The following is a 15,416-nucleotide window of genomic DNA, read 5'->3' as shown; positions in this document are numbered from 1 at the left end:
CCTCTATTTATATCTGTTGAAATAATTTTTGTACAATCGGACTTGGGTGGGGGACCAGGTTTTGTGTTGTGCCTTAAGTTATACTAGCGATGGATATCTCTAAAATAACAACAAAAAAGATGCGATGCTGTGAGCCCCATGTTTCTTACAATATAAAAAAACAACAACCGTAAAGTTCCTGTTTAGACCTAGCGATCCATTGGGCAGATGGAGTAAGAGTTTATATGATTCTTAACCTCGACATGTCAAGGGTCGTTCCACTGACATAAACCCGGATTCGTACTCGAGACTTTCGGGGTTTCAGTCTAGCGCTCTACCGCTAGGCCGCACCGTCCCATCTTACATACTATGGAAAAATATTAAAAATATATTATGACCAGTTTTCCCCACCTACGCATTGTATATTATAACTTCTCATAAAAATACATCTAAGGTATGTATATTATGTAAATCTTGATTGTTTTGTCACCTATCCCAAAACATTGGCTAGCGGTGACGCATCAGCTACGTGACCCCTGACCTTTCCCCCCGCGCTTCCGTTGGCCACTGGCTGAATGTAACATCCACGTAACAAGACGTGACCCCTTCATCTACATGTCACATTTGTTACGGTGACTTCTTGGTGGTTTTTTTTTACCACCCCGTTAGGGGACGGCCGCTGGGAGACACTTGGGCGAGCGGTCATCACGTGATGTGGCAGAGAAGTCACGTACAGGTGATGTGTCGTTAGGTCGTCAAGTGATGGGAGGGGGGAGGCAAAATGAAAATAACTTGGGTGGTAAGTGGGGTAGGGGGTGTAATTTATAGGGGGTGTAATATGTAAGGGGTAGGGGTGTAATATGTAAGGGGTATGGGTGTAATATGTAAGGGGTAAGGGTATAATATGTAAAGGGTAGGGGTGTAATATTTAAGGGGTAGGGGGTGTAATATATAAGGGGTGGGGGTGTATTATGTAACGGGTGGGTTATAATATGTAAGATGGTGGATGGTCTAATGCAGGGGTCTCCAAACTACGGCCCGCGGGCCAGATGCGGCCCGCGAGGTCCTCTCATCCGGCCCGCGGAGATCTTTTTGTCCACGGAAAAAAAACGTTCGCTGGTGATGGCTGAGGAATTTTGCCCAGAAAAATCAAAGACATGCCTGGAAGAAACTGGCCCCCGGACTGAAATTTGATAGTAAATGCGGCCCTCGGGCTGAAAAGTTTGGAGACCCCTGGTCTAATGTGTTAATGAGATAGAGGGTGTAATATGTAACGGGTAGGGGTGTAATATGTACGGAGTGGGGTGTAATATGTAAGGGTGTAATTAGTAAGATTGTGGATGGTGCAATGTGTTAATGGGATAGAAGGTGTAATATGTAAGGGGTAGGGGGTGTAATATGAGAAGGTGTAAAATGTAAGTTGGATGGAGGGTGTAATATGTAGGGGGTGTAGATGGTGTAAAATATAAGTGGGGATAGATGTAATATGTAAGGGAATAGAGGGTGTGATATGAAAGGGGTAAGGGTAAAATTTCCCTTCTAAACCTGACGGTCTATGAGGCAAGTGAAGTAGAGTTCACCAGTTTCTATGACCTCGGCATATGAAGAGATAGTGTGGTCAGCACTATGCCCAGCCGCCTTTACTTTCCCTAACATTAGAGCAGAGTGGACTCAGGGACGGTCTACTGACTTGAACCCGGATTCGAACTCGAGACTTACGGGTTAGCAGTCTAGCTCTCTATTGCTAGGCCACTCCGTCATGAAAGTGGGTAGAGGGTGTAATATGTAAGGGGGATAGATGTTTTATGGGAAAATAATTTTAAAACATACTGGAGTCTATACTACTTAAGTCTTACTTGACATGTATGACGGGATATCGGGGTGGGGGGGGGGGGGGGGGTTTACACCTAACGGTCAGTGTGGGATCAATTGTAGGGCTAATCTTTGACAGTCTGGTCAGTTTATTGCCTGTCGACATTCCCCGACTGGCCAGGTACCGTTCAGAGCTGAGTGCACCTCGCATAGAGAGTCAATCCTAGGCAGTGTTTCTTCCAGACTTTTTTCTCCGGGGGGGGGGGGGCACTTGAAATCTTCGGGGGGGCGGTAAACTTTCTTCGGGGGGGCGGACACTGTTAAAAGTATATATTTTCTATATAAATTATATAAATTTCATTTCGTTCGGGGGGGCGGTAAAAATTTTCGGGGGGGCAAAGCCCCCCCGAAGAGATTCCTGGAAGAAACTCTGATCCTGGGTATCTGATTCGGGTATATCGTGTTTTCTATCGTGTCCTCTAACTTACCCACCCGATGAAGCAGGCCATTCCTTAGACCCAGGAAACTTTATTGACATGTGTTCTTTTTAAAAGGGCGACCCCGGAACAATGGGATTTGATTGGTTCAATTGAGAAAATCTCGATGTTTCGACTTGCAGTCTTCATCAGGAAAAAACTGTATATTGTTAAACCTGGTCGACCTCTACTTTTTAGTTAGCTGCGACTATATATTCTAATGGTCTATAACTATGGTCGATAAGAACAGCGTGGTCGGTGAGTAGAGCTTACGACTGCTAATCCGACAGTCTCGAGTTCGAATCCCGGGTTCGTGTCCGTCGAACTTTGCTGAGCCCACCCATATCATGATGGGTGCCTGATACAAATTAGTTAAAGAAAAGGCGACGGACCGAAATTACTATAAAGGGTCATTAGTCTGCTTCAGCTGTCTATGTGTCGTGAAATTCGAAAGGATACTTTACTTTAAAATACAAACATAACGACAACGTCACTTCCCTTAATAGCAAACGTTGCTATAACGTTAGTAGTTTAAGCTAGCTTGCATTGGTCTAAGTAGAAAGTTTTGAATAAGGGAAAATCGTCACATTTAAAATAGAACCCTAAACTTAAAAAATATTAAATATGGAATTGACATAAACGGTAAGTAAAATCTTATGAATTTTTGCTAAAGGACTATAATATTGTGTCACTAGCGACCATCGCGAACAATAATCCCGAAGAACCAAAAAAAACACAACAAAATAAACTTATCTCCCCTTATTACTACTGTTGTAGGCGGGGCTTAAACCGCGACTGATGACGCGTGCTGACAGGGCCCCAGCCAATATCGCACGAGATCGAGCCGTACCGCACCCCGCTGACACCGCGTTGTAGGCTCGACCAATGGCGTGACGAGGGCCAATGTTTGTCTTTTGATCTCCCCCTAATTTGCACATTGTTGGGTCCGCTTGACGCTAACTGGGGGGAATGGACGGCCACGGGGGTTTTAATTGTCCGGCCGTGTTTTGTCTCGTTAAAAGTTGTGTTCGGTGATACTGTGACGTCAAATCGGTCATTCCGTTAGAGCAGCAGTCGGGAGCTAGCCGGACAATTTGTGATCAGACCTCGCGACAACCAGTTTCCGTTTCAGAAGTTAAAGTAGACACACATTAGCATATCAATCCAAGCATTTACCATCAAGTATGTGGGATTATTAATAAAAAAAAATTATAACCCCAAGTTGAAATCGATTTAAACGTCAGTACCGGATTTTGACAGGTCAAGCAGTTACGAATTTCACCTAGATTCTACTGTCTAGCAGACGAGACGGCTGGATGACGTCGTTTGGTCGGAGATATTTTTATTTCGTGGTTTTTCGACTCAAGGGAGACAAGACAGGCGAGACGGATTATTTCACGAAAGAGGATCGTTAGGCAGTCTGGCTGTTGCGATTTATAAGGTATGTGTTTTGTTTTAAAATAGTTTATATGCGGACGTTCGGCCGTAAATATGGGCGTCACATACAGGCTGAGCGTGAAGCGTCACGTCATTTATGTGTTTATTAGAAGAGTCAGATTTATTGTCATCTCTGGTAGCCTAGGCGTCACATTAACGTGCCCACATAAGGGTGACGCCATATTTTTGTTTTGTTTATAGGTCTATGTATATATAGAATTTTATTCGTCGCACATAGTTTCGCATACATTGGTGACAAAATGTATGTAGCTAATTAAAAAAGTTATAAGTACATACAGAATTATAGGTGTCGCATATAGTTTCACATACAAGGGTGACAAAATTTATGTTGCTAATTAGAAAGTTATTAGTACATACAGAATTATAGGTGTCGTATATAGTTGCACATACAAGGAAGACATTTATTTTGTTTTTAAGTACATACAGAATTATAGGCGACGCATATAGTTTCGCATACAAAGGTGACAACATTTACTTTGTGTAAAGTACATACAGAATTATAGGCGTTGCATATACTTGCACATACAAGTACGACATCATTTATTTTTGTTTATAAATACATACAGAATTACAGCCATTGCATATAGTTGCGCATACAAAGACGACACCATTAATTTTGTTTATAAGTACATACATAATTAAGCGACACGTACATGCGTTATAAATAGGCATCACAACTCACACCGTGTATACAAACATACATACATTCACATAGGCCTATACAGGCGTCACACAGATTATGTTACCCATATATACACATATACATAAAACATTGTTCTTATATCTAACATAATATGTCAGGTTATGCGCCTACGATATCTACCATGATATGTCACATTATGCGCCTAGGTCGAAACAAGCATAAACGTACATACTTCATACAATATGTTGGCACATTTAGCAGCCACATCATACAAAGACGCGTGACTATGTGAACACTGGCATAAAGTCTCCACACAAAGTAGAGACACATACATGAGTAGTGTATGTATTATGTATACACACATACAGGCGTAACACGTGATATAGAACTATACCAGCATCACGGTATGACTCCTACGGACATCAGAGTCAAAACTTGACGTGAACAAATGTCGCAAAATGTACATACACGCCTTGGCGTCACATTAAAAAATACATAGGCGTCACACACTGTATGCGGGCTGATAAATTAACACACATTCACACACACGCGCGCACGAAACATGCTGATTCACTTTTTGATTGATTTTGATGAAATCGATTTTTAAAATTTTTTTTTTTAGTTAACTAACAATACGAGTTTCAATATTTTACTGTTACGAAATCTATTTTAAAGTCCGCTTATCAGAACAAAGATTAGTTTATTACTTTAATTACCACCTAATTTAGAAGACTATAATAAAGGTTAACTCTAAATTCCACTTTGAAGGTTTTGCAAATGGATTCCTCATATATAATGTACTATTTACTAAACAAGTAGGCTATGTTTTAATTTTTATATTTATTTCTTACGCTAATTTAATGTCAATCTTCATTCCCACACTTCTATTACAATCAATAACTGACGGATGAATAAAACTAGCTGTTCCGTGACAGTCGCTCACGTTACTGTGAAGTGTATTTGAATGGTGAATAAAATTAGAGAGCTGTGGACAGTCTTTGGGAGAGGGTGTAATCATAGATCTTTTGGTTATTTTTAGGCTTAAAAGCTAGATCATTGTATCCTAAAAAATTTTAACTTTAATGTATTTAGTGTTAATAACTAATGTTCCATTAATATGTGTACTAATTATAAAACGATTAATAATCTAAAGACGAGTCTTAACTTCCTTGTTGTGTGAATTAGATTCGTCAACGAAATACTTCATAAGGTAAATGAACAACTACCGACTAGTGTCTTTAACAAAATGTGCAGAAGTGGTCAGTTTACAGTTCAGTAGTTCATAAACGGTTTGTTAATCTATGCATTACATCTTATTGTAAAAGTCAGGGTGTGGTGAGGGGTAGAGGTTAGGGGGATGGGGGGGGGGGGGGGGGGGGGAGGGTAGAGAGTTGGGAAGGTTCAATGGAAGGGGACAAGAAAGCGCCGATGAACATCTACATCAATAGCGCCGACTTTTTCCGGTCGTCTAGAAGACCAGGATAGTCGCCGCAACATTTCCCCAGCTCGATTTTCAAAGCTTTTTTGTTCTCCTAATCGACGCCACTAAAAAAGAACGGTAGGTTGCGTCTTTGAAGTTGTCTATATGTCTGGCGGTCTCTCGAGCTATTGTCTGTGCATTTTTCTCAAAGACGTTTGCGACTATCGTGTTTGTTTGTAACTGTAGAAGAAAGATAACTCGACATCCACCTAATTTTTTTTTATTTAAATTTAAAAAAAAAAAGTATAATTTAGCCAGGATTTTTGGGCCCCCAATCCGCCTGGGCCCCCCCGCATTGCGGGGTCTGGCGGCACTGTAGTTCCGCCCCTGGTGTAATGGCACAATCATGCACGGCATGCGCCCAGCTGTTGAGCTACACCACACTCCCGTGTCCGAGGCTGTCTTTCAAACATCCCCCCCCCCACCCCACACACACTGCCTTCGATTTTTAAATATTATATTTAAAAATTAAATTTTAAATAGCTCTCGCCATCCTGATTGCGAAACTGTCAGTATCGATGTAAGGATCAGAATTGTTTAGTCACTTCACTTGCACGAGTTTTGCTGCATATGTTTTTTTTTTGTTTTTTTTTTTTTGTTGTTTTTTTTTTTACATCTGTAGGGGCCTAGATTAAATTGAAATCGGGCAATCTTTGTACGTCATCAATTAGAGGACTAGAACTTAATTAAATATGAATAAGCAGCGATTTTAATAATTAGTCGCAAACACATTATCTGTATAAAGTCTGGAATTTTTCCAAAAAAGTCTGAAAAATGTCTGGGAAAATTCTGGAATTTCATTTTCAAAATAGTTTACGAACCCTGTTTTGCATGCCATAGTTTTTCTTTTTGATTTAAAATGTCAAACTTTTTTTGTTAGTTATATCTTGTTTTAATCCTGTCATGTTTTTCTGTTGTAAATATCACAGTTTTAAAAAAAAATGGTTTAAGATTTATGTTTGAGGTCCAATTTGTGTCTTAACGTGAATATTGTGTATGTTTGTATATTTTGTACGTTTTAAATATGTAATAATAAGTTATATGTTCTTTGTGTCGCAGTTTTCAATTTTTACATAGCTCATAGTTTTCTATTATTAATCTCATAGATAAACCTCCCGTCATAGTTTTCTGTTAAAAATGTCATTGTCTTACAGTTTTATGAATTATTATACTCCGCCATATCACATTAGTTGTCTATAGTAAAGTGTCTATACAATGATACAAGAACCTTGTTTCACCAGTAAGAAGTCCCTCATGTAGTGAACTTATATTGATGAATTAGTGTTAAGTGGGTGTCATTATTTATACATTTACTCTATGATACTTACTTCCAATTTTTATAACTTAGACGCAAATACTCATAAAACATGTTTTACTGATTTCGTATGTACATAATTAGGCCTGTATCTGTTTTATTGACCAAATGAAATCAGCGATATGAATTTATTTATATCTGTTATATGGGCGATATCTGTTATACAATTTACATCTATGTACTTATATCTGAAGTATGAACGAATCGATATATGTTAAGTCGTATTTATATAAATAAAAACTACGTACTTAGTTCTGAAGTATGTACGAAATCATAATTAAATATTGTATGTGGGCGCATCTGTTATATAAATGTTATATACGTTTATTTATACATACCATACGGATATTTTTGGATTAACGGACACATGTTTATTAATTACACGTACGCATTTTTAAATAGAATAAATAATTTGTAGTTTATATAATTATATTATAAATAATTACTATTTCTTTTACATGGACGAATTTTGCATGCATTATTTTGGCTAATTTATACCAGTTATTTTTCTTATATGCATACTTTAATGTTTTTATATAGGCGTATTTATATTAGAATATACAATTGAGCGTATGTACATACAGTTACAATGACATTTTTGTACCGAAATATATATTTAGATTATGCTTGTACTTTTTAGCACACAAACACACACAACACTCATACTCACACACACAACACACGCAACACACATACACACACAACACACAACACACATACACACGACACAGCACACACACAATACACAAAACACAGACATATACACACCCAAAACACAGTACACACACAGCACACATACAACACACATACAACACACACAACACACACAACACACACAACACACAAAACAGACGTAAACACACACACACACAAAACAAACACAACACACACACATACACAATACACGACACGACACAATACACACACACAACACAGACATAAACACACAATTACTACTTAAAATGTTTCAACCATCGAATGTACCCAGAAACGCAGTTATAAAAAAAAAAAAAAACTTTATACGAAGGTTCACTTTGAGTCTGCCTTCAACTGACTATCTTCATAACAAACTGTCATCCCAACGATTTTGACACCAACGATTTTGTACTTAACCGAAATTTATTCATTTTATATTATAAATCTTTAAAAAATCCTATCATTCCACCCCCTTCCCTCCCTATCATGTAAATACCCCCTCCCCCCTTTAACTAAATCCCCTTATACTTTTCACCAAACATCTGTTACCAGTAGTCCACATTCGGCTTTCGTAAAAAAATTAAAATCAAATTTAAAAGGCATAAGGGCGGATGTTCGGGAAGTCACCGCTTTCGTTTGCCGTCTCCGTTCATGGTATCGATTTCAATATTGCTTAAACGGGAATCGATCTTCACCATAATACGACATTTAGCTCACTTTTTAAAGCTCACGTTAAATTTAGCCTCACAGTTTAAGCTGGCGCTTTTTTTAAAGCGCGTGTTAAGCTCACGCGATAAGCTCAGGTTTTAAGCTCACTTTGTAAACCCAATAATTGAAGTCAAGAGCTAAAGACTGAACTATAAGTCGATATCAAACCTACGCCATTTGAGTTGCCATTGGCAACTATACAAAATGTGTAGACTGTATTATTTACCTGAATGGTTAGGCTAAGGTCATCGGGTTAAGTTTAGTGAAGGAGTGAAGGGTTTCTTTCAGGCAACTCTTTGGTGGCACGTCCGGTAAAATTTATAATTTGCTTAGAAAATATATACTTTAACCAGTGTTCGCCCCCCCCCCCCCCTCCCGTACCCGACGGAAATGTTAAGTAAGCCTCGGAAATTTCAACTGCCCCCCCCCCCTCCCACACTCTGGAGTAAATGTCTGAAAAAAAATGGGCTGGGTCAAATTTTCAGATTTTTATTGGCCAATCAGGGTTAGCGTTAGGGGTACGCTTAGGTTTAGCTTAGGTAGTTGAATTTAGGTATTTGGAAGATATAGGTGGCCTTTTTTTCCGCCAAATTTTATCAATTTATTTTCTGTAATATGTAAGCACATGTAATTGTAAAAGGAGAGGATATGTAGAAAAATAGTGTGTTTTATGTTTGTTAATGCAACAGCAGTTGTATATTTTTTATAACAAGAATAGCTGTGTTATGGTTACTACAACAGAAATTGCATTATGAGTGCATACATCAACAGTTGTATATTAGTTATTACAACAATATTATATTGGTTATTACAACACTACTATATTAGTTATTACAACATTATTATATTGGTTATTACAACACTACTATATTTGTTATTACAACACTATTATATTTGGTTTTACAACACTATTATGTTAGTTATTACAATATTATTATATTAGTTATTACAACAATATTATATTGGTTATTACAACAATAGTAGTTTATTAGTCATCACAGTATTCCAATGTCAGGTACAACTGACCAGTGTTTCTTCCAGACTTTTTTCTCCGGGTGGGGGGTGGGGGGGGACTTGATGTTTTCGGAGGGGACGGACAACATTTGCTGGGGGGGGGGGGGGGAGTTGGACACTGGTGAAAGTATGTTTTCTAAATAAATTCCATTTCGTTTGGGGAGGGGGGGGGGGGGGCGAAGGGGATTTCTGGAAGAAACTCTGCAACTAACATAAGCCCTAGCTAACTAGATACGTGATATATTAGTTTGTGGGTTAAAGCTAGGACGTAATGTTGCGCAGGTTTATAGTTAGGGGTCAATTGCGTGAGCAGGGTTAGAGTAAGGATTTGCGGTTGTTACATCAAATATATATTATATGGTATAAATCAGCCATGGTGGAGTTTAATATTTGTTTTATACACACTCTCAGATTTTTTAATCTGCTTCATCCCAAGTCATGTTTCACTAACTGATCAGATTTTGTTTTTAACCGTCTGGCTTAGGATCCCACCGCCATGTCGCATGCTGAACTATTGGTATCACGCCATGCCCGCGGTACTCACGTTCATTTAAAATGTAACGGTTAGATGTTTTTACTCGCGGCATATTATGTCGGTATGTACCTGCTACATGCATGATTGTGTCAGTTTACTGCTACATGCACGATTGTGTCAGTTTACTGCTACATGCACGATTGTGTCAGTTTACTGCTACATGCACGATTGTGTCCTTGTATATTGAAAAGTTTTTACTTTCAAAATCTTGTTAAGTGAAAGATTGAGTAAGATGGTCAATATTGTAGAATTTGTAACCTTGTCTAGCATATTCTGAATTATATCAGTGATCTGGTTGTATGCAAACTCTATAAAAATATCAATATAAAAAAATTCAGCTAGTATTTAGGTATATAAAGTATTATGTATTGCAGATCTACTCATTACTCTTGTAAATGGAGTATCTGGTCATTACTACATGGGGCAAGTGACGTAACGTTCACTTGTTTCTGTGACCTCGGTATGTGAAGGGATAATGTGGTTAGCACTACGCCCAGCCGCCTTTACTTTCCCTAACTTGAATCAGGTACCCATCAGAGCTGGGTGGACTCCGGGACGTTCTACTGACTTGAACCCGGATTCGAACACAAGACTTTCTATTTAGCAGTCGTATGCTTTACCATTCGACCACACCAAGTCGATTGAATAATCTCGTCATTATTCTAGTAAATGGAAGATCAGTCATTACTGTAGTAGATGGAATATATATCTAGTATTCTAAACTATGGAAGACTTTTGGCATTATTCCTGTAAATAAAAGATTACGTCACTGTTCTCAGATATGAAAAACAACACAACATTCTAGTACACAGTTTCCCAACCTTAATCGGCCCATCGCTCCCTTTTAAATAAAATAAAATTCACCCAACGCCCCACAATCCCCTCACAGAAATCTACCTAAATTACATTATTATGGAAACAGCAAATATTCTACGATGTTAGGATGTGTATTTTGACTACCCTTGTGAGTACGCCCATAATCTCCACCCCCCCCCCTCCATCCCTACCCCCATTTCGTAACTTCAACAAGCTTTCGTCCAATTATTCTTGTATGACGTTCTGTCCCTGGTTGGCTATTAACAGCGGCATTTTACATTCACGTGAACACAATACGATGGTAGTTCGCATTTTACACCCGGTCAATACAGTACGATGGTAGTTCGCATTTTACACCCGGTCAATACAGTACGATGGTAGTTCGCATTTTACACCCGGTCAATACAGTACGATGGTAGTTCGCATTTTACACCCCCTTCAACATATGACGTTGGTAGTTCGCATTTTACAACCCTGTCAACACAATACGATGGTAGTTCGCATTTTACAACCCCTCAACACAATACGATGGTAGTTCGCATTTTACACCCCGTCAACACAATACGATTGTCGTTCGCATTTTACATCCCATTAACACAGTACGATTGTCGTTCGCGATCTGACATCAAGAACACTGACAGCCATTCTTGTTGTAATTATATCTATGTGACTACTGGGCCCAATACAAAGACACAACACACTCTACAATGGTGTGTGTGTGTGGGGGGGGGGGTTCTGGTATCTTGTGGAGAGCAGAACCCCGCCCACCATGTAATCTATCCGTTTCAAGAAGTCAGATTTGGCTACTGGAAGACCACACGTCAGGGGAAGGGATGTCGTCTAACACCCCCCCCCCCCCCCCCCCCCGCCAAATTCACCATTCATGCCCACCCGCTCAATGTGAATAAACGAACTCTTAAAACCGGGTTATCTATTAAAAGATATACCCAGATTGTGCATATACTGTTGCCAGATATTCCATTTACAAGAGTAATGACCAAATCTTACATTTAATAGAGCAATGGTCAAATCTTCCATTTACTCGAGTAATGACCAAATCTTACATTTAATAGAGTAATGGTTAAATCTTCCATTTACTAGAGTAATGACCAAATCTTACATTTAATAGAGTAATGACCAAAACTTACATTTAATAGAGTAATGACCAAATCTTCCATTTACTAGAGTAATGACCAAACCTTATATTTAATAGAGTAATGACAAAATCTTCCATTTACTAGAGTAATGACCAAACCTTACATTCAATAGAGTAATGACAAAATATTCCATTTACTAGAGTAATGACCAAATCTTCCATTTACTAGAGTAATGACCTAATCTTCCATTTACTAGAGTAATGACCAAATCTTCCATTAACTAGACATGACCAAATTTTGCCATTTACTAGAATAATGACCAGTTTTTTTCTATTTACTAGAGTAATGACCAGATCTTCAATACATTAAATAATTAATAACTACTTGCTCGTGCCGATGTATGTATGAATGATTTGTCGGTTTGTTAGACCGCATTGTATAGGTGAGCAGTGGTAGTATAGAGCTTAGCTATATTAAATCAGAGGCGTAGCGAGGGGGGGGGCGGGGTCGCGGACCGCACCGGGTGACACCATTTAGGGGGGGTGACACCAAGGCAAAAAATAGTAAAATATATAAAGAAAAAATTGAGGGGGGGGTGCAAATCGAAAGTTCGAGGGGGGGGGGGGTGCAAATCGAAAACTGAAAGTTTGTCCCCGGGAAGAGTCGCTACGCCTCTGAGGGGATGACACCATTAAGTGCCGTACCGGGTGACACCCGACCTCGCTACGCCACTGTATTACATCACTATGCTTTCATCATTCTCACCTTTATTGTGGTGCACAAGACATCAACAAATGATCGTTATCCTGTCTCTAGCTAGAACCTCTGCCTGTCGGAATGTTAGGTCTCTTTCTTTCACTCTATATCAGGGGTCTCCAAACTACGGCCCGCGGGCCGAATGCGGCCCGCGAGGTCCTCTCATCCGGCCCGCAGAGAACTTTTTGTCCACGGAAAAAAATCGTTTGTTGGTAATGGCTGAGGAACTTTGCCCAGAAAAATCAAAGACATGCCTGGAAGAAACTGGCCCCCGAACTGAAATTGGATAGTTAATGCGGCCCTAGGACTGAAAAGTTTGGAGACCCCTGCTCTATATCAATTGATCTTCTCCGTGTTTCAATCGGCCGTCCTCGTTTTCTCTTGTCCTGTGGTGACCAGCTGGTAGCAGTCCTAGCTAATGTATCTCATTCTTAGTACATGGCCCAACCACCTCCATCTGGCTGGTAACTACTGTTCATGGTTGAATAAGTCTTCTTCTCTTTAACTCCTCATTCCAGATTGTATTAGTCTAGATTAGTCTAGAAGATTCTCAGTGCTTATGTTAAGCACTTGTTCTGTAAAGCTTCTAGTTCAATCGCAGTCCCATTTTGCATTTGCGATTTTTCAACATTTCAATATGCATGCTTTGATTGATAACAATTCTTTTAAAATCTGTATTTTTAAAAGACGTTTATTTTTTTTAGAAAGAATGAACAGATTGATTTGTGTAAAAATATGAACAGATAGATATTCTTTCCTCCAACATAACATCATCAGTGCTTCTTCCAGACTTATTTCTCCGGGGGGGGGGGACACTTGAAATTTTCGGGGGGGGGGGGGGGGTTGACATTCTTCGGGGGGGGGGGCACTTGAAATTTTCGGGGGGGGGGGGGGGTAGACATTCTTCGGGGGGGGGGGGGGGTGGACACTGTTAAAAGTATATATTTTCTATATAAATTATATAAATTTCATTTCGTTCGGGGGGTGGGGGCGAAGAGATGCCCGGAAGAAACTCTGAACATCATATTTCACACTAATTGTTTATAATTAATATGTAACATTCGATTCATATCTAATTGATACGGTTGAACTAGGTAAATATGATAGAAAAGTTGACCGTAAACACTATATTTTTTTACAATTGTGGAGAAAAAAATAGTGTATTAGACAAAGGTACAGAAGAATTAGTTAATGTAAAGAAAGAAATAGTGTGTTAGATAAAGGAAGAGTAGAATTAGTTATTGTAAACACAGAAATAGTGTATTAGATACCATAGTGTATTAGATAAAGGTACAGTAGAATTAGTTATTGTAAACACAGAAATAGTGTATTAGATAAAGGTACAGTAGAATTAGTTAATGTAAAGAAAGAAATAGTGTATTAGATAAAGGTACAGAAGAATTAGTTAATGTAAAGAAAGAAATAGTGTATTAGATAAAGGTACAGTTTAATTAGTTATTGTAAAGACAGAAATAGTGTATTAGATGAAGGCAGAGTAGAATTAGTTATTGTAAAGACAGAAATAGTGTATTAGATAAAGGTACAGTAGAATTAGTTATTGTAAACACAGAAATAGTGTATTAGATAAAGGTACAGTAGAATTAGTTAATGTAAAGAAAGAAATAGGGTATTAGATAAAGGTACAGTAGAATTAGTTATTGTAACGACAGAAATAGTGTATTAGATAGAGGTACAGAAGAATTGGTTATTGTAACGACAGAAATAGTGTATTAGATAGAGGTACAGTAGAATTAGTTATTGTAAACACAAATAGTGTATTACATAAAGGTACAGTAGAATTAATTATTGTGGAGACCCATAGGTGTAGCATTGCGGGATCCAATACTTGCACACTGTACGTCGGGACCGAGTCGCTCTATTTGCCTGTATATCCTACTGTATGTGCATGTCTGTGTGTCTTTATATGTGAGCGTTTATGTGCTGAGCATGAGAATACGGAGAGTTGGAGGAGGGTAGCTGATAATATGTGTCATTTTAATTTAGTCAGTACTTGGTCTTCTTTTTTTAAATCTAAATTCAAAAAATTTAGAAACGTTTCATGATTCTCGCTGTCGTCTCTGCGCACGGGGGGGGGGGGGGGGGGGGGGGGGGGCTGCTGATCTTCTCTGTATGGTTCCAATATTATCAATTTTATTATATGTTCTGCGTGAACAATATCTTGGTATTTTTTAAACGATATAATTGATAACGTCCCTGGAATCAATTGAAATAGTCAGTTTTCTTTATATAAACCTTTTTGAGTTTCATATCAGTTATCGTGTGGCTCACTACATACTGATTTCATAAAAAAACAACACAAATTTTGGCTTTGACTTTTAGGTCAAAGAAATTAAATAACATTTTTTGTTTGTTTATAAAACTGACAAATGATAAATAACTTTTAAAAAAATCGTCGATTTCAACGTTTTATCAAAAAAAAATGTGTAATAAACGGAGTTACCTGCCTTAGTTTAATTTATTGGTTTATCGTTCTTTGTTCGCTTGAAGGCGGACACCAAAATCAGCCTGGGATTAGCAAGAGGAGGCGACTCACGCAAGAGAAGTAACTGAGTGATAACAACCCCATGGGATCTAACTGTGTGTTATTGACCTCTGTTGTGACCTGCGACC

Source organism: Physella acuta, unplaced genomic scaffold, assembly GCF_028476545.2.
Source record: "Physella acuta isolate Inbredline_101_S28 unplaced genomic scaffold, ASM2847654v3 ptg001358l, whole genome shotgun sequence".
NCBI lineage: Eukaryota > Metazoa > Mollusca > Gastropoda > Physidae > Physella > Physella acuta.
The sequence above is the reverse complement of the archived record's forward strand: the minus strand, read 5'-3'. Positions refer to the sequence as shown.